Source organism: Notamacropus eugenii, chromosome 3, assembly GCF_028372415.1.
Source record: "Notamacropus eugenii isolate mMacEug1 chromosome 3, mMacEug1.pri_v2, whole genome shotgun sequence".
NCBI classification, from domain to species: domain Eukaryota; kingdom Metazoa; phylum Chordata; class Mammalia; order Diprotodontia; family Macropodidae; genus Notamacropus; species Notamacropus eugenii.
The window spans coordinates 14,754,894-14,775,018 of NC_092874.1; the positions used below are offsets into that span (position 1 = coordinate 14,754,894).

Genomic DNA, 20,125 nt, shown 5'->3' on the forward strand with positions numbered 1-20,125 from the left:
GCACCTTGAGGGGATTTGTGGCTCTAGTACTTAGCACAGAGCCTTCTACAGAGTAGGGGCTTAGTGAATGGCTGCTAAATTGAATGATCGGAAACGTTGCCACCCAACACTCTTCTCTTGCCCAGGGCAGCTAGCATGCTTGTCAAAGAAGACAGAAACCCCCAGGGTGAGAACCCAGAGAAGGAAAACTGGCCTTGCCCCTTGCCAGCACATCTGGCATCTGGGATCCTCCTTGGCCGAGGGTGACATGTGGTCTCCGTAAACACTTGCCTCCAGACTCACAAACTCTCATTGTGCCCAGGCAGCATTCTGAGTGTGGGAAGCCCTGATTGAGGGAGGAAGGGGAAACCAGGAGAAGCCAGCACAAGCCCCTCAAAAGTGGGTCAATCCAGTCAAATTGTGGCTTGCTACCCAGGAGGGGGTTGCCCTACATGACCTCCCAGGTCCTTGACACTTCTAGGTCTATGATCTGGCTACATCAACTTGAGCAACAGAATTAGTCCAGCACAAAAGTAACCTCACTGATTCCTAGAAGGATGAAAGAACCAGAGACATCAAACTCCTATTTTATCCCCAAAGCCAGTGATAAAAGTGAAAGAACCAGGGTCATTGTCATCGTTGTCATCATCAATAGCTAATGTCTATTGGGCGCCTCCTATATGCTGGGCACTGTACTAAGTGCTTTCCCATTATCACCTCATTTGATGCTCACAGCACTGGGAGGCATTATTTTCCTCATTTTACAGTTGAGGAACAGAGGTTAAGTGACTCAGATACAGTAAGTGTCTGAGACCAGATATGACAGAAACTCAGAGTTGAAAAGACCTCGGGGACCATCCAGTCCAACCCACACCCTTCTTCCCCTGCACACTCCCACTCCAACCCCCCTGATAAGTGGTCATTCAAGATGCCAAGCCATGTATGATGCCTCTCTTCCCAGCAGTCCTTTCCACCCTAAGAGAGTGCCAACTCTTAGGAAGCTTTTTAACTAACAGCAAGGGTACATGTGCCTCTTTGGAACTTTTCCCTTTTGTTCCTTTTGGGGTCCGAACACCAAAGATCTGTTCTTCCACCATGTAATAGAGAGCTCATGGAGTAGCCAAAGAAAGAATTGAGAACCTTCTCTTTTGTGCTAAACACCTCTAGATCCTTCAACTTCAAATGCACTGGAAAAGAACAGTAGTTCATGTCAGTATCTGTGATAAGAGGCAGTGAACTCCCAGATGCCTGAATGTCTCAGGTGGCCTTAGGTGACATGTCTGCTTTGTTTTAATATCCTAATTTTAAAGCTCTTTCACCTTTCCTGACACGTTTGAGCATTTCTTACAGAAATTGCTTTGAGTTCCCTTACATTGCCTAGAACTGTGACCCTCTTTTCATAGTCCCTTTAGGACCCTCTTTTCATAGTCCCTTTAGGAGTCAGCACTGTAATTTGGCTATGCCTCCAACTCTCTTTCTTTGTTTGGAATGTTTGGCTATCCAGAAGTATGGTCTTGCCAGAGTGGACTTGGCTAGCAGATGGGTCAAGGATGATTTATGAATATGAGCAGCCTTCAAGGACATGAAGATGGAGACAAAGATCTGTTCTCTATCTCCACTCATTAAGGAAACATTCAAAGAGCAGGAGAAGAGCTTGGGGGATAACTGTTTTTAAGGCATTTTCTAGCTGTAATGATCAGATGATGTCCAAGTAGATGGCAAAAGAGATCATGGCATCTCTCCTTAACTGACTAGATATCCTCAGGGTCTGGCATTGTCTCCCATCTCCACACCTTTGCCCTTGGCTGTCTCTCATGCATGGAATATACTCCCTGCTTACTTCTTTCTGTTTCTTGGGATCCTGAATTTCTTTCAGGGCTCACCTCAGGCAACACCTCTAACATAAAACCTTCCTTAGTCCCCAAACTTGACCATGCTCCCTTTTCAGATAATCTTTTATTGACTAATTTGTGTACAAGTTGTATTCTACCCCACTTCTAGGTGAATATCAGCTCCTTGAGGTCAGAGACTGATCTGCTTTGGCCTTTGGGCCCCCAACACCTTGCTTGGTACCTAGAACTTGATAGATGTTTGATAAATATGCTTGTTAATTTGTGCTTTGATAGACTTAACTCTTCTCAGCGATGCAAGGATCTAAGACAACTCCAAAAGACTCATGATGGAAAATGTGTCCACACCCAGAGCAAGAACCATGGAGTCTGAATGTACATGGAAGCATGATTTGCTCGCCTTTTCTTTTGTTTCTTTTTTCTCATGGTTCCTCCCATTGGTTCTAATGTTTCTTTACAATATGACTAATGTGAAACTATGTTTAATATGAATGTATATGTAGAGCCTATATCAGATTGCATGTCATCTTGGGGAGGGGAGGAGAGGAAGAGAGGGGGAGAAAATTTAGAGCTCAAAATTTTATGGAAATGAATGTTGAAAACTAAAAATTAATAAACTTAAATTTCAAAAAAATTGAATAAATGCTGGTTGAATTGAATTAAATGCCCTTGAGACTCTCAAGACTCTATTGTGCCTCAGTGTTGTCTCCCCTGGAAGCAAGAGATTGACTAGATCCCAGTTCTAAAGTTGGAAGAGGCCACTCTTCTAGGTTATCCATTTACAGTTGAAGAATCTGAGTCCTCATGAGAGAAATGTCCTTACCCAAGGTCACACGGGTAGGAACTGTTGAAGGTAGGATTTGAACCCAAGCCCTCTGCCTCCAAGCCCAGAACTCTTTCTCCCTATGCCATGCTGCCTCCTTGCCTTCATAAGATGTCATGACTCCTTGAAATAGTGCAAAACAACCCCATTTTCCTAAGAGAACAAAGGATTTTGTCAAAATTAATCTACTAGTGAATAAAATAGAACTCTACAGACCTGATTTTTCATATGTGAAAATTTTTTTAAAAATCAGGGTAAAAGTTTTCCCCTAATTTGCATGAAAACAGTGGTCAGGATTACCCATGTTTTCCCAAGTTACCCAATGGCATCCTAAGGGGAAAACTTCCTGTGTTCAGCTCAGCAATTGACCAAACCACTAAGACCCAATACATCCTAAAATCCTCCCTCCTCCCCTCCAGAGTTTCAGTACTTCTTCTAGTCTATCCATCTTGCATCACTTGAAAGTACCATTGACTGAGAGGCCCTGGTAGGTAGAAATGCTCTGGGCTACTGACTATATTCCTTCCACTCTAACCTTCATCTACCTGAGGAACAACAGTTTATGTCGATGAGACAATTTCAGTTGTAGCTGATGCTGTTAAAGACTCACTCCGCCACCCCCACCCACCAAAGTTTGACTTAATCATATTTGGGGTAAAGACACTAGGGAAGGAGATATTTGTCTGGTAACAAGGAAAAATGGTAACTGTCCCATGACCAGAGGTAGAAAATTTGAGATAGACACGAGTCAAAGGAAGGGTGAGATGCTGGCCCCTCACCTATGTTCTGGACTTTCATAGTGGATGGGTAATCTGACATAAGGGTTAACTCTCAAGATTTCTAAAAATTTCCCTAAATGTTATCTTCAAGGAAAAAAGGACATATAGCTGCACTGAGTCAGATTAGACCAAAGACTTTCTTCGAAGCTGGAAGGGAACTCAGCTGGCCCAAAGCTCCCACTTTGTAGAGTAAACCCAGATCATAGAAGACACAATGTACATTCAACAAACATTTCGGAATGATTGCTGCCTTTAAGCATCCAAAAGACTGACAAATGGAAAAGGAGTTAACTTTGCTCTGTTGGATGCCAGAGGGCAAAACTAGGAATGCTTTGTAGAAGAGGCTTAATGACTTCATGTCAGGGAAAATGTCCTGAGTTCCTTGGGGACAGGAACTGGGTTTTTTCCCCTTTCTTTGTATCCCCAGAACTTAGTATAATGCCAGAAACATAGTGGGTACTTCATAAATGCTTGTTGACTTGACCTCACTGGAGGTGAGAAAAAAGTGGAATGTGACTTCTTGGTTATGCTGCAGAGCATTTTCTGGTGAAGGAACAGATTGATTCAGCAGACTGAGATTTGTTCCAATGTTGATTTTGTGATTCCACAATTTTACAGATCAAGAAACTAAGACTAGTGAGGTCAAGGGACTTGCCCAAGATGCCACAGCTAGTAAGGGTTTGAAGTAATAAATGTTTTATAAACTGTTAACATCTCTATGAACCCAGTGCTTTTATGATGACTCAGAGGCAACGTGTCAGAGCAGAAGGAAAGTAAGGAAAATTGAAAGAAAATGGAAAGACAGATACAGAAGTTTTGTACTGTTGGGATGCCACAAAATGGTTAAAAGGTAGGAGAAGCATGTTCCCCCTTTGGCTTCATGTAACTTTGGGGTTTGAATTGTAGTTCCACCATTGATTAGCCAAGTGACCTAGGCACACAAGTGGCTTCTTGGAGATTCAGTCTCTTCCTCCATGAAATAGGGAGAATCACTGCCTAATTTCCAAGGTTATTGTTGGGGAGGTATTTTCTATAGATGAAAACAAGTGAGCATTAATACCCAATCCATTCATTGACAAACATTTACTGTGCCAAGCATAGGGTCATAGCTCTGGAATTGGAAGGGGTCTCACAGGTGAGTTAGTCCACCCCCTCTCATTTGACAGATGAAGAAACTAAGGCCCAAGCAGAACTTAAGTGACTTGTGAAAGGTCACCCAAGAAGAGGGAATTTAAGTCCAAATCTTCGAATTCTGAAGCCCATGCCCTTTTCACAGTTATCACATGACACAAATGGCTACTGACTCCCAGACTCTCCAGTCACTTACTGCTGAGCTAGAGCTGTGGCCCCACCAAGAACTACCAAGAAGCTGGCTGCTCTTGTCACTTCTCTGCCTGAGGATCCAAGGACACAGTGGAAATAGGCCATGCCTTCAAAAAGCTTACTTTCTATTGGGAGCAATAACCTGTATATAGAAGTCCTTACAAAATCATTGTTATCTTCAGTATCCCAAAAGGCAGGATGGAATGGAAAGTGGGCTGGGTCCAGAAACATTAGAGCAACTTGCTCACTTCCTCCTAAGGAACTGGGGGTGAGGGAAGGTCCCAACTTGAGTCTGAACATCCCAAATGAGACAATGTCTCTAATTCTAATTGTCCAAGTATAGTCACTGCAGAAAATTTAGAAAACAGGAGAGAAGGGAGGGGAAGAAAGAGAGGAAGGGAGAGACAGAGACAGAGAGACAAAGAGAAACACAGAGAGAGAGAGACAGAGAGACAGAGAGAGAGAGACAGAGACAGACAGAGAATGAGACTCCTTTAACACAGAAGAAATGACCTCCATCTTTTGATCTGTATCACTCTTGTATTTCTATAATACTCCCCAATAATGGATCCTGTCAAAAAAATGGAACAAAATTTGCATTCTCTTAGAACTGGCATCAACCTTGTGTTTCATTTCATCTAATCTAGAGCACTATTGGTCAGCAGAATCATGCCCCCTAAAAATGGCATCTCCTGAGGTGTGAATATCTGCTGATTAAAATACTCCCCAGTTATTTCTGCAGCTGCTTCTGGGTTGATTCTGTATCCCAGCCAAGAGAGCTTACAATGAACTACCAGGAAGGAGTGAGTGGGAAGCCCAGTGGCTGACGTAGCTCCCTGCGTTCAAGGGGAATCCTATCCACTACAATAGAATTCACATAAATCCTGCTGTGGATTACAGGTAATATTTTAAGACACGTGAAGTCACAGTTTTGTTCTTTTTCCTGGCATGAATTCCCCAACTTATTTATTAGCATCTGGATTTACCCATCCCAGATCCTTTAAAAAATGATTCCCAGAAAGTCAACAAAATTCCCCCTGCAAGTACAGTAGGTTAGAAGACACAAACTCTACATTGCTAGTTGCAAAGAAAACACTTCAGGTTTCCTGGTTTAAATATATATATATTTTCACTAATGCTTTAAGATATTATTTGTCATGAGTTTTCTTTAGAAACAATCTTCATACTAATATATAGACCAGAAAATGATTCTCTATCAGTAGTCAGATGCAGAGAAAGAAATACTGATAGGAATTTCCCTTCTCTACCCCGGATACAAATAGTATCCTCTGGGCAAAGGCAGTTCTCTTTTATGGTAAATGGAATATGTGGTGTGTCACTTCTAAAAATGACTTTACCTAACTAACAAATGGGATTTTTAAAAATTAAGATGGGCCCACAAAGAGAAATAGTTCATACAGATACCACTGAATCCCCTTAATTTGTTAAAACAACTAAGTATTCATTTTGTCAAACATAATCCATCTGCAGCTTTTTTAAAAGTACCTAAGAGCTACTAAACATTGCTTAAATTATCAAAATTCTAATTTCTTTGGAAAATTTAAAGGTTTCAATTTCACTTCCATGTTACGATATGAAAGAGAGACACCAAGAGATTAAGTGACTTACCCAAGGTCATATAACAGTAGATGTCTGAAGCGACATTTGAACCCAAATCCAGTATTCTTCCTCTTCCCCATACTGCCTCCCCAAAGAGAACCTCACAGGAAGAAGACAAAATCCTTGAGCAGAAGAACTATATAGATTTTGTCTTATTACCCCTTGTGCCTAGCTAACTACGGGGCATTGAGTGGGGACCTAATAAATTCTTGTGGGAGTAGGAAGGAGAAATCAAACTTCTAGAGGCCAATAATGCTTGACCCTAAATCAAGGGAGAAAGCCTAAGTAACTTGAGGGATAACATTGAATCAACTCAATAATTATTTATTAGACATCTGCTTTACCCAAGGCACTACATAGGCATGAAGATGGTATTGAACAGAAACTTTCAGCTACAACCTTATTTTTTATTCTATGTAAACAGTTATTTTTTTTCTGTTTTGTTTTTGTCTTTCCTGGATTTCATTCATGTAGAGAATCCCCAGTAAGGAATCTTCCTCTACCAATGCAGATGGACACCTGTTCTGCAGCTTTTAGGATTCAAGAGTTTCTTGGGGTATCAGAGGTCAAAGGACTTGCTCAGGGGCAAACAGACAAGGTACATCAGAGACAGCAGTTAAACTGACCTTTCCCTGCCTCTGTGGCCAGCTCTGCATCTATTAAGGATACTGCCTCTCCGATGTAAACATCTTGACTAGTTCTCAATCAAGGTATTCTAAAACCAAGATGGCTTTTTGACTGTTGGGCACCAACAGTTGCCAAATTTTGTAAAAAAAGAAAAGAAAAGAAAAGAAAAGAAAGAAAGAAAGAAAGAAAGAAAGAAAGAAAGAAAGAAAGAAAGAAAGAAAGAAAGAAAGAAAGAAAGAAAAGAAAAGAAAAAAAAGACAACGCAGAAAAAAATGGAAATAATTAAATTCAAAGCCAAAAATAAAAAGTTCAGAAATAGGGAAAAATATTATCTGGGTTGTAAGCAAAAGGTGTCACCTTTACCCCAAAGGTACCAAAGTGTTCCCTGAAGCAGAGATGGATGAATAGCAAACAGTGCCTGTGACATAAGGGAATTTTCCAGACCTAGCTAGGATGGTCAACACCGGACAAGAGGTCTCAGAGGGGGACATGTCAGGGCCTGAAAATCATTGCAGTCAAGATCAAACGTTAAAAGCATAAGTATCCATCTTTGATTCCTTATAGGTATAAAGGATGTGAGGAAAGCCCCCCCCCCACCTCCATTTTCTATAATATATACACAACATCTCTCTGTCTCTAAGCAAAGCTGTTGGAGCTCCATATGGCCTGAACCCAATAATACCTCCTCCCACGCAAAGACTAACAGACTGTCTGGGGTAAGTAGAGAGGAAAAACAGCATCCTTGCTGGAGATCATGAAGATAATGAGGAGCAGCAGTTGTAATCATCAGAACCCCAAGGTGGCCGTGGGAGGACAAGTTGCTACTGGGATGAAGGCAAGCAGCCTGGAGAGTGGGTGGAGAGGCCCCATGGCCAAGAATTGGGATGGAGGTGGGAGGAAGACAACTCTCACTCTCCTCTCTTTCTCCTATTTCCCCAACCAAAGGTCAAGACTTCCAAATTGTTTCACCCGCCACACCAAATTCTGTGGAAATAAACATACAGTGAATGATTGCAAAATCTGCCCAGGGTGGCTTCAGTGGAGAAGAAATATACAATTCATCTTCCTTCCATTGTTTCCACTGAGATGTAATGAGATGTAACATTGAGCATCCAAGAGAGAGAACTGAAGGAGAGATCATAATATTACCTTCAGCTGTATTGAATGTGTGCTGGCCAATGCTGGAATCAGATTGGCCCTCATACAGGACACACACATGTCCCTACAGGCTTGCCTGTTTCTGTCTTCATCTTCGTTAAGGTGGCTCTCTAAGCAGCCTTGATCCTAGGAACAATGTGGATTGTCACAGAGGTGATCAGACCCCTCTGTGAAGTGGCCACTGCTACCACCCCCCCTGGCTTCCATGCCCATCTAGGTAGCAGAAGGCTGAGCTGAAGGGCTGTCTATTAGCAGCATTTCTTAACCAAAGGTCAATGACCTGGTTTGGTTTCCATATTCTGATAACTATTTCCTTTGTCATGGTATGTGCTTTGCTTTATACATTTAAAAATCTGATTCTGAGAAGGGGCCCTTTAGCTTTGGTCCATAACACATAAGAAGTCGAAGAATCCTCTGGGGGAGCCAAAACTTGGTCTTACCCCTACTTGGAGTTCCATAGGAATAGGGGAAGGGTCTAAAGCTGTGAGTCCTTTGATACATAGGACTTCTAGGTGAGGGACCTCCATCTACCAATACAAGTTGGCACCTATTCTACAATGTAGAGTCTTGGTAACCTAGAGTACTTAAGGAGATAAATGACTTGCCCAGTCTCACAACCGGTCTATGTCAGAGGGTAGACTTGAAGCTAAGACTTCCTGGCTCAAAGTCTGGACCTTTATCTGAACCAGCATGGACAGTGCAGACACTTGTCAAGCCTTCTTCTACCCCAATCACTTCACTCAGACCTGTCTATTTCTGAGCAAGCAGGATGTGATAACCCTGACTTGGATGAAATGGTCCCAATTCAATGGTGACATGAACATTGTTCTTTTATGATTGTTCAGTTGTTTTTGATTACATCTGACTCTTCACAACCCCATTTGGGATTTCCTTGGTGGAGATTCTGAAGTGGTTTGTCATTTTCTTCTCCAGCTCATTTTACAGATCAGGAAACTGAGGCAAATGGGGACAGGGTCGCACAGCAAGTACGTGTCTGAGGTCAGATTTGAACTTAAGAAGGTAAATCTTTCTGACTCCATGCCCAGCATTCTATCTACTGTGCCACCTAGCTGTTCGATCCTGTTCTACCAGACTGATACATCTCACCACCCACCACCGCACTACCCCAGTCTGAACTGCCCTGATCAGTGCAATGGAAACTGAGTTCCTTCTTCCTCTTTTCAGCATTACCTGTCTTTCAACCAACTAGCACCTGCTACGTGTCAAGCATTGTGCCCTGGGGATGCAAAGAAAGTCAAAAGCCAGTCCCTACTCTCAGGGAGTTCCCAGTCAAATGGGAAAGACAACAGGCAAACAAGCAGATAAGCTATGAACAGGATTCACTGGATGTGGCTCAGAGGAAAGGTGCTAAGATTAAGAGAGAGCAGAAAAGCTTCCTGAAAGAAGGAGGGACTTCAGATGAGCTTTGAAGGAAGCCCCAGAGAAACATGTATGTGAGTAGACTCACTGATCACTCATCCTCCCATGATTCAGGGCAGGCAGAATGAATAAAAGGAGGCACTAATGGAGTCAATTCACCGTAATTGGGACTCCAGCAGAGAAAAGTTGAAAAAATATATCTCTCTCCCTTCATTGTAGAAGTGGGGGGCTACGGGTGTGGACTATCACATATGCCGGCAGACGCAAATGCCAGTTGGTGTTGCTGAACTGTATCTTTCTTGTTTCTTTTAAAATTTTTATTACAAGAAGTGGCTCCTGACAAAGGAAGTTGGAGGGACATTTGGAAGTAAATGGAATATAAAAATAAAAGGCATCCATAAAAACAAAGCAGGCAGGCCCTGCCCTCAAGGAGTTTCTACTGTTAGGGGGAGTAGAGAGCACACAACATATTCACAGAGAAATCAACGTAAAGCTGAAGACTGGGTTTTTTTTGGGGGGGGGAGGGGTTACCCAACCTATGATTTCATTAATATTGGGAATATCCAGAGAAGAAACTCCCTATTCCAATGCACATCAGCACCTGCTCTGAAACTAATAACCTTTGGAAATTGCCTGGACTACTAAGAGGTGAAGGATCTTCCCAGGATCCCACAGCCAGGATGAGTCAGAAGTGGAACTTGAACCCCAGGTCTTCCTGGCTCTGAGGCCATCTCTCTGTCCACCAGGACGTAGCATATTCTTCAACCTCAGTAGCATACTAGTAATACCAAGTAACTCCAAAAGCGAGCCTCCACTAACACCGGGGTGTTTCCACGTGGCTCCCATGGAAGCCAGGAGGACCCCAGAACACCACCAGTCAGTGATGGCATAGACAGCTCCTCATTCTCTCCCTATAGTGACCTTGGGAATTTGATGCCCAAAGAGCTATAATCCCAATTTTACTGAGCCTCAGAGACCTTAAAGGGAGGCAGATGGGATAAGAGGAGTGTTCATCATTGCCAGTGTTAGTGTTGTGAGGTTTGTAGCATCTTACTGGTACCTCTCCACATCCCTGGGAGATAAGGGGTATTCTTATTAGCCCCATTTAAAGGTGAGGAAACACTCAGAAAAAAAATCAAACATTTATTGAGCATGTACGCCTCCCCTCCATTACACTGTGAGCTCCTAAAGAGCAGGGACTGATTTTTACCTTTCTTTGTGTCCCCAGCACTTAGCACAGGACCTGACACATAGTAGGGATTTTAAAATGCTCTTTGACTGACTAACTGATGGCCAGACACAAGGCTAGATGCTGGTGATAGAAATAAAAATGAATCAGTTCTTTCCTTCAAGAAATTTACATTCCATCAGAGGAGACAACATATATAATATATATGAATATATACAAAGTGATCACAAAATACTTAAGTATTTAAATACTTAGAGTAAATACATATGCCAAAATAAGTACTTGTACAAAAAAAAATATGGAGAAGGGAGGAGGGAAGTAGAAGTTTGGGCTGGGGATAAAGAAAAGGTTTCTACAGATACAAGGACTCATAACCTTTCTGGCATCATGGGTCCCTTTGTCAGTGAGTCTGGTGAAATCTGTGAGCCTCTGAATGACACTTTTACGTGCATAAAATAACGTACATGGGATGACAAAGGAAAACGGTTATATTGAAATACGGTATCAAAATATTTTTCTAATATAAGCTCATGAACTCCAGGTTAAGGTAGTGCTCTAGCTGAGTTCTGAAGAAAGATAGAGATTTTAAGAGACAGAAATGAGGAAGAAGGGCATTCCAGGCAGGAAGCAGAGTCTGGGAAAAGACATGGAGATTGGAGATACGGTGTTTTATGAGGAACAGCAAGAAGAACCATTTGGCTGGACTGTGACGGGTGTGATGGGGAGTAACATCTGTCAGTCACGCAACAAGCATTTGCAGAGTTCTTGCTATATGCTAGATGCTGTGCTAAGTGCTTTATAAAATTTGCTGTCTTCCTTCATCGTATGTCTGCTCAGAGAGCTCTCTCCTTTGTCCTTTATTCCCAGCTCTACCCTGAAGTATTTCTTTTGAGTTGCCGTTTTAGTTTTCCTGGATCAAACAGACAGTATGTCTCAGGACTTTTCTGGTTCTGTCTCCTAGTTGCAGCCACTGACGTGTTGTGTTTAACTCCCTTTTTCCTCTCGGGGCCTTCCCATCATGCTTCAAAGTATCTGTGGTCCAGGGTTACAAACCTCCATTTTAAAGCTGAGAATCCAAGCACCTGTATTATCACCTAGCACTGGGTCTGGCCATCAGTCAGCTAGTCAACGATGGTACAGGGAGATGAGAAACATATGGCCAAAGAAGGCTATCCTGGAGACGTGAGGCAGGGGCAGATGGAGGAACTGGGATTTGAACCTGTAATTCAAATATCCCTGAACAGGGCTGTAACACAGCAAAAGCAGCATTGTAGGAAGCCTGGGATGGGCCATCTACATTGGAGGGGAGAAAGACTAGAAGCAAAGAGCCCAGTTGGCAAGCTCCCAAAGCAGGGCAGACAAGAGAAGAGGGTCTGTACCAGGGTGGCAGCATGAGGAAGAAAAAGGAAGAAATCCATCCAAGCAACCAAAGAAGGCAGAAATCACTGGACCCAGTGACAAGCAAGCTGAATGGATGGATGGCTCTATTAAAAGCATATTCTGTGCCATGCACTTTGCTAGGGGCTGGGGATCCAACCACCAAAAGGAAGAGCTCTTGCCCTCAAGGACCTCACAAAGAGCAGAAATAACATCTTTAGGTTTCAGATGCAGTCACCCAGAAAGCTTCTGTGGTGGCAAACCAGATGCCAATGCCTCTTCTCTGATAACATTTCCACTTTTAAAATCATTTTGGCTTCTGATGTTCAACTATCTGATAGTAGGAAAATAAGTAAGGGAAGTTAAGAGAAGACGTGCATCACTGACAGACATCGCACAATTGATGAGAAGGACTGGATTAAGAGGAGAAAATAAAGACAATTTGAGTACATGCTGAGTTTGAGGTGCTAGCTGGATGTGCCTTGAAGGGGGGAGGGGTGGAGAAGGATCCTCTCAGACTGGGGAGAACTCGAGAGGAAAGGGAACCAAGTTGCACAGTGAGACAAGCATGGGGACATGGCCAGTGCAAGAATTTGTTTCATACGACTGTGTGCGTTTGCTTCATGCCTTTATTTTCTTTCTTTTTCAGTGATGGGGGTTGAAGAGAAGGTGCCAAATGGAGGAATTCTTGTTCATTAAAAAAGTATTTTTTTAAAAGTCCCCAGTAGGGTCCTAAAGAGAAGTAGAGTATGATAGAAAGAGAGAACTTTTATTTAAATTCCAGCTCTGCTGCCTATTAGCCTCCCTAGCTTTCGGACCCTCATTTCCTCCTCTGTACAAGGATGGAGTTAGGCTAGATGACCTCTGAAGTCCCTTCCGGCTCTGCCTCCAATGAGCCTATGACCTTGGCCACCTCCTCGATGGAGCCATTTTTCCAGACATAGAATAAGCGAATCTCCAAACAGCCGTTTTCAGACAGCCTGGAGATGACCTCTCTTTCCCTCAGTCTCTTCCCACCCCATCCACTCCCCCCTCCAAACAAACAAGAGTTTACTCTCTTTTAGCTGTTATTACCTTGTTTGCCACTTTATGTCCAATTGGCCTCCACTGCAGCCAAGAAAGCATAAGGGACTGGATGAAAGGAAAAGCAGAGAATGAGAACAGAGTGAGGAAATCACATCTGTCTTCTTCTCTTTCCAAATGTTGCATATGGATTTTCCATGAATGCAACCCTATACTTTGAAGTAGTCACAAAGGAGAAGGGGGAAAAATCCAAAACAGGCCAAAGAAATGTGCTGCATACATCGATTCTGAGATTCATAGAATGGAGGGCTTAGACAGGACCTTGGGGAGCATCCCACCCAACCCATCTCCAGGAGGCTTGCTTGGGATGCAGATCCCTTTTTCTTTTCAAATGATCAAAAGTTCCAATAGTGTACATTCATTTCCTCAAGCGCCTCTTTAACCGCAGAGGCTCAGTGAGAGCCAGGGATCCTTCCTTCAGATGGGGAGAGGACTTATGAGTGGGAGAGGTGAAGGCAGTCTTCTAGAGACATTCGAAGGTCTCTCTAGACTGAAACAAAGTATTACTAGTCCACAGGATTTCTATTTTCCTGGACACCCTGACCACATTATCTGCTCTCCTTTTCCTTAGCTGCAAGGATCCTATCTCATGCCTTTCCCAGATCACTTGCCTAAGACAAGACAAGCATTAACTTACCACAAAGGCATCACCATCTAAAAACAAATACCTTGAGGTTATGCTCAGTGCAGGGGACTACACTGGGGACACAACTGATACCCCATTGTCCCCTGACTTTATCACCCTGCAAAACCACCCTTCTTGCAGCAGCTCATTGCATTTTGAAGATACCTCTAACAGTTTCTCCTGATATAACACCTCTTTGCATTTTTCCCTCACATGGGGCTGAGCAAAGCAAGTTTATAGCCCACACCAACCCCCCTCATAAGATAACTCTTTCAATACTAGAAGAAGACTTTCATGTTCTCCTCAAATCTTTTCTCTGAATCACAAAACTTCACAATTGGAAGACTTGTCATTAGCCATAGGCATGGAGTCCAATTCTCAACTGAAAAAGAAAAAGGTTTCCAGCTTTTGCTTATGACCTCCTAAAATATCCCAGTCCTCTTTGAAGGAGGTCTAGTTGTTTGTCCTGATATCAAGTATAAATATGCCTCTTTCTACCTTCTACTTGTTGATCCAAGGTGGGTGGAACCTTACAGAAATTTCAGGGGAAAGGCAAAGTGCAGCCAAAGTTTGTGCCTTACTTTATTTTTTCCCCTTGGACACAGGCTAATCTCCATGACTGGGGACCCTTGACAAAGGTTGAAAATTGGGCCCCCATCCAGCACAGAATTTGAGTCTCCACATCAAACCATTCCAGAGAAAACATCAACTCTTTGAAAAGACTGCCCATGACAAGATGAAGCAAAATGATAACTATAATACTGATAGTAAGGGGAAAAACTTCCAAGTTGCCAATTAGAAAAGTTTCCATTTTTAAAAAGCAATTCTTGAAAGTCTCCCATGGTTCCCCACTGTGCCCTGTGCCCCAAGCAGTCTCCTCCCTTGTCCATCCCTGGTCCCAGCACTGGGTAAGGGGACTTCTTTCTCTAAGGATGGAATTTATAATCATATGTGCAATATGGGGGAGAAGAAAGGACAAAGCCTCCACTTTTTGTTGTGGCTAGAACATATTTTTGGCACTGACGATGATGCGATGCATTTGGGCCACAGATTCAGGGATTTCCTGAAATGAACAAATGGAAAGTTCCCCCCAATGTGCCCCCTTACCCCACCTCCCACTATTCCTTAGTGAGGGGAGACTTATACTTAATTAGCTTCTAATTGTCATTAACACAACCCACAGAACTGGATTATTCTGGTGAACTTTGATGCTTAATTTAAGCTTTCCTTCATCTAAATCGAGCTAAATAGAAATGTGACCAAATTCTCCTGGTGGACATGAGAATCCACACAGTGGATGTCATAAAAGTGTTCTGAGCTCCCAATATGGAAACACCACATGAGAATCCCTTAAGGGCTTCCTGAACTCCCACCTTCGGTAGAGCTGTCTCACCTGAGTCTACTTTCAATTGTACAAACACTTCTTCTAAAAGAGACAGTTCTTTTTGTTCTCCTTCAAGAAGAAAATCAAATAGCTCATTGGTCATACAGTGCTCTGCCCCTAGTCAATGCTTAATAGATATCACTGGGATGGACCTTCACAAGAGGTCCTGCCTGATAAAAGCTGAAGAAGAACACAGTAACCAGGACACAATGACAAGGACAGGAGCCCATTCAAGGGGCAGGCTGGGGGAAACTTCTAAATGTCTTTCCATGATCACCACTATCAGTCATCCTGAAAGAATGATTTGGGACCCCCCAGCCCTGCCACACTCTTTTTTCTTGTCTAGAAATTCCAGGCCTAGATTACACTCACCATCTTTTGAAAAGCCCAAGGTGGAAAGACTTCCGGGAGCCAAGATGGTGGAGTGATTGGTAATCGCTATCTCCCTCTCCTTGTTGACCTTGAAGAGCCCAGAGAATATCTCCCCAGGAAAAACCCTGGAACAATGGGAGTAGCAGAAGGGGTAACAGTCTCTTAGCCCATGAGGTTGGAAGATTGCTAAGGAGGGTCCCTCTTGTTGTGGCTGAAGGGGACCAGTGCAGGATCAGAGCTGTCCCAGACAGCCTCACCTCAGCAAAATGGGAGAAGATCCTGAGCCCCAGGGGATGAAGCCCGCAACCGCCAACACCAGGACCCCAGGCATGCCTCAGCACCACAGGGAAATTGGGAAGACACTAGCGCAGATGGGATCACCAAGCACTGAGCCTGCCTATGCTCTAGCCCAGCAGAGGAGACCTCAGGTGGCCAGACCACCCCTCCCCCACACTTAACACTGCTAGCTCCAGGGTAACTCCAGGGAAACCCAAAAAGACTTCACCTGGCCTCTGCTTTCCAACACCAGCCAGCTCAACACCAGGTAAGCTGCAGCATTTTAGCTTCTAGCTGAAAGGACCAGAGGCCACAACAAACAAAGCCTCAAGTTTTAGGCACAAGAACTGTGGGACAGAGCCCCCTGTGCCCCAGATGCAGAGAACTACTTTAAAAGCCAGGAAAAAAGGTTATTATCCTGAGTAAGAAGTAAAGCAGAAAAGAAAAGACCACAGACTCTTTCTATGGGGACAAAGACCAAAACACGAATACTCAAGAGGTCAGTATTGAGACTGTACTCCCACCTGAAACTTCAGAAGGGAATATGAACTGATCTCAGAACCAAAGAGCATTCTTGGAAGAGCTCAGAAAGGATTTTAAAAGCCAAATTAGAGAAATAGAAGAAAAACTGACCAATGATTTTAAAAATATGAAAAAAAGAAATCAGAAGAATTTAAAAGGAAAATTGGACAAATGAAAAAGGAAGTACAAAACCTAATTGGAGAAAATAATTCCTTAAAAGGAACAATTGGACAGATGGAAAAGGAGATGCAAAAGTTAACTGAGGAAAACAATTGGATAAAAATTAGAATCAGGCAAGTAGAAGCTAATGACTCTATGAGACATCAAGAATCAGTCAAACAAAATCTAAAGAATGAAAAGATAGAAGAAAATGCAAAATATCTCATTGGAAAAACAGCTGACTTGGAAAATAGATCCAGGAGAGAAAATCTAAGGGTTATTGGTCTATCAGAAAGCCATGATAAGAAAAAGAGCCTGGACAATATCTCCCAAGAAATCATCAAGAAAAATTGCCCAGAAGTCCTAGATTCAGAGGGCAAAATAGTCATCGAAAGAATCCATTGTTCACCTCCTGAAAGGGATCCCAAACTGAAAATCCCAAGGTGAATCCTGCTAAATCACTCTGACTTTATTTCCAAAGAAAATAGCGCATAGGCCCCTGTAAACATAAATCTTGCTGAGAATATCAGTAAAGCTTCCAGAAACTCTCTTTCATGAATTTCTATGTTATTATTGTTCTAATTTCCACAGTCCCAGGCTATCCCCCAGAGTTTTCTAGAAGTCCCAGAACTCATCTGGATGAATCAGCACCTCCAATGCAATCTGGAATCCCCTGACTTTCAACTGTCAAACATCCCATTTCTCTTTTCCTGATGGCTCCCTCCATCTCATCTTGACTCCAAAGGAAAATGAGATTGACTTCTTTGACTTCTGCCTTCAAATACCACATGGGTGGTGGCCACAAGATCCTTTTCCCTCCTTCTAGGATAACAGCATCTTTTCACCAGTTCCCATTTTTTCTCCTTACTGTTGCCAAAATGGAAGGCCTCACTCAAGCCCAATATATATTCCCTATCTATCTCTGGTGCAGTGTTGCTGGGGGTAACAGAGGAGGATAGGAAGACAGAAGGGCCCCTTGCCTGCCAGGAACATACAATCTTACTAGGGGAGAAGGCTTAAACAATTATAGAAAAAAACAAACAGGAGTGGAATTACATCATCAGTGATGTCATAGACCAAACGGGGTAGGCATGTAAGGTTACAAGTGAAGGAGGTAAGCTTGAATAGGACCTTGAAGAGCCTGTGGGACTTGAACAGATGGGAGAAGGGAGAGCATTTGATCAAACAATCTGCAAGCATTTATTAAGTACCACTCACATGACAGGCACTGGGATACAGATACAGATTAAATCAATCCCTACCCTCAAATCGCTTACATCTACTAGGAGAAACAAGTCCACATGGAGAGGCTTCTTGGAGACACAGCAGATTGAGTGCTAGGCCTAGAGTCAAGAAGACCTGAATTCAAATCTGGCCTCAAAGAGTCGCTAGCTGTGTGACTCTGGGTTAATCACTTAACCTCTGTCTGCCTCAGTTTCCTCACCTGTAAAATGCAGATAATAACAGCACTCACCTCCCATAGTTGTTGTGAGAAACAAATGGGTGTATTTGCTAAGTGCTATGCACTTAACCCACTCTGTAAATGCTAGCTACTATTATTAAATCTAGACAACATAAGTACAAAGAGAACAATTAAACACAAGGCAGCTTAGAGGAGAAGACACAAGCAGCTCGGGGTGGGCAGGAGTAATCAGGAAAGACTTCATGAAGAAGGGAGTACTGGAATTTCATCTTGAAGAAAGAAAGGGATTCTAAGAGATAGAGGTGAGAAGGGACTACTTCTAGGAATGGGAGATGCCTCATGCATAGACATGGAGGTAGGAGATGGATCCTCCTGTGTAAGAAAAAAAAAGAAAAGAGTTATTGGGTTTGATTGCCAGGTGTCAGAGGGAGAGTAAGAAGTGACAAAGTTAGAAGTACCGGGTTTGTGAAGGTCTTATGAGCCAATGAATAGACTTGATAGTTTTATCCTAGAGGCAAAAGGGGGAAACCGTAAGACCTCACTCAATCAATCCACAAACATTTGTTAAGTGTTTACTATGTGTCAAGTATCTTTTATTGAGTAGAGGGATCATGGGATTATAGATTGAGAGTTGGAAGGGACCGTGGAGGTCACTTAGCCCAATCCCCTCCTTTTACTAGCGAGGGACTAAGGTCCGGGGGGATGGACAGATTTGTTGAGTTCACTAAGTGGAATACGAACCCTGGTCTTTTGACTCCAAATCTAATACTCTTCCAACTGAGATACAAAAGAAAGAATAAACATGGTGTGCTTGGGGAATGGTAAGGAGGTTTGCCTGTCAGGACAACAGTCAGGGGAATTGTAGGGAATAGGTTTAGAAATGTGGGGTGTCCCCAGGTCATGAAGGTCCTTCAAAGCTCAGTTGAGGATAGACCCAGGCATCTTATCCAATCCGAAGCCCCAGGAAGATCTGTCCCATTGCCTTCTTCTTGGAGCAAACCCCTAATCTCTGGAAAGGTCTCCTTGGGCTTGGACAGGGCCTGCTCATACCTGAGTGGTGGCCAGATGGCACTGCCCCCTTCACTGCTCAACAGGTTCCTTTGGTGACTTGGGAGGCCAGGGAGAGAGGAGGAAGAGGATGCGGCGGCTGGCCCCTCTGGCCATCTCATGTCACATTAATTTAATTTAAATTCCACAATCAGTCAGTTGGCCTTGTACAAATGTAAACAGCATGATCCTGAGGAAACATATTTATGTCCCAGCTGTTTTTCATTTGTTTTAGAAAGCTGCTCTCAGGCGCAAGAATGAACACTCCATTTCCTGCAGGGCCTGTTCTGTTTAGCATGTTGAATACTGCTGGCCACGCTTTTTTTTCCCCTTCCCAAAATGCAGACCAGAGACAGGGCACGTAAATCATGGAGCATTTCATCTTTCGCATGGCTCAATAAAAACAAGCAGAGCGAATGAGCGTGGATGGACGGAGCACAACTTGGCTGCAAGGGGGAATGAAAGGGCCGCCGGCAGCTTGAGAAGTGAGGATTCACAGGCCATCCATCATTCTTTTTTAACATGGTGGTTAAAAATAGACCACCCTAATCCATTACAAAGCACTTTGTCAGCACCCACACTGAGGCCTCACTTTGGGTGATGGTGGTTTGAAGATCTGGGACATGGGGCAGCCTTATAAACGTGATTCAACAAGTTGATAAGCATTTACTAAGGAGCCGTTCCGTCCTGTCTTCTCTGGCAGATTTAACCTCTCCAGCATCTTCATTCTCTCACTTTTCTTCAATCTCTCCCCATCTGCCCACTCCTTCCTCAGTCTGCAGACGTACCCATGTTTCCCCTAGCCTCAGAAAGCCCTTTCTTCATCCCCCTATCCCCACCAATTATCATACATAACTATAATACATAGAACTATAACTATAACTCCCCCCCCCTTTCTGGTTAAACTCTTGGAGAAGACCATCTACAACCAAAGTCTCCCCTTCCCTTCCTCCTGCTCTCTAGTTTGGCTTTCAGCTTCATCATCAACTGAAAGTGCTTTTTCTAAAGTTACTGACCATCCTAAATGGTCCAGGCGAGTGACCTCAATAAGGTTTGCCTTAATCCTCCTCCTTCGTGGCCTCTCTACAGCCTCTGACACTGCTGATCATACTTTCCTCCTCTTTCTCTA

At 43.2% G+C, this 20,125-nt stretch overlaps 1 protein-coding gene across 1 annotated transcript in view; it reads right to left on the reverse strand.

The window, feature by feature from the left end:
- Window positions 1-20,125, reverse strand: part of TOMM7 (translocase of outer mitochondrial membrane 7) — a 518,839-nt gene that overhangs the window by 395,835 nt on the left and 102,879 nt on the right. The gene's annotated exons all lie outside the window — the stretch shown is intronic.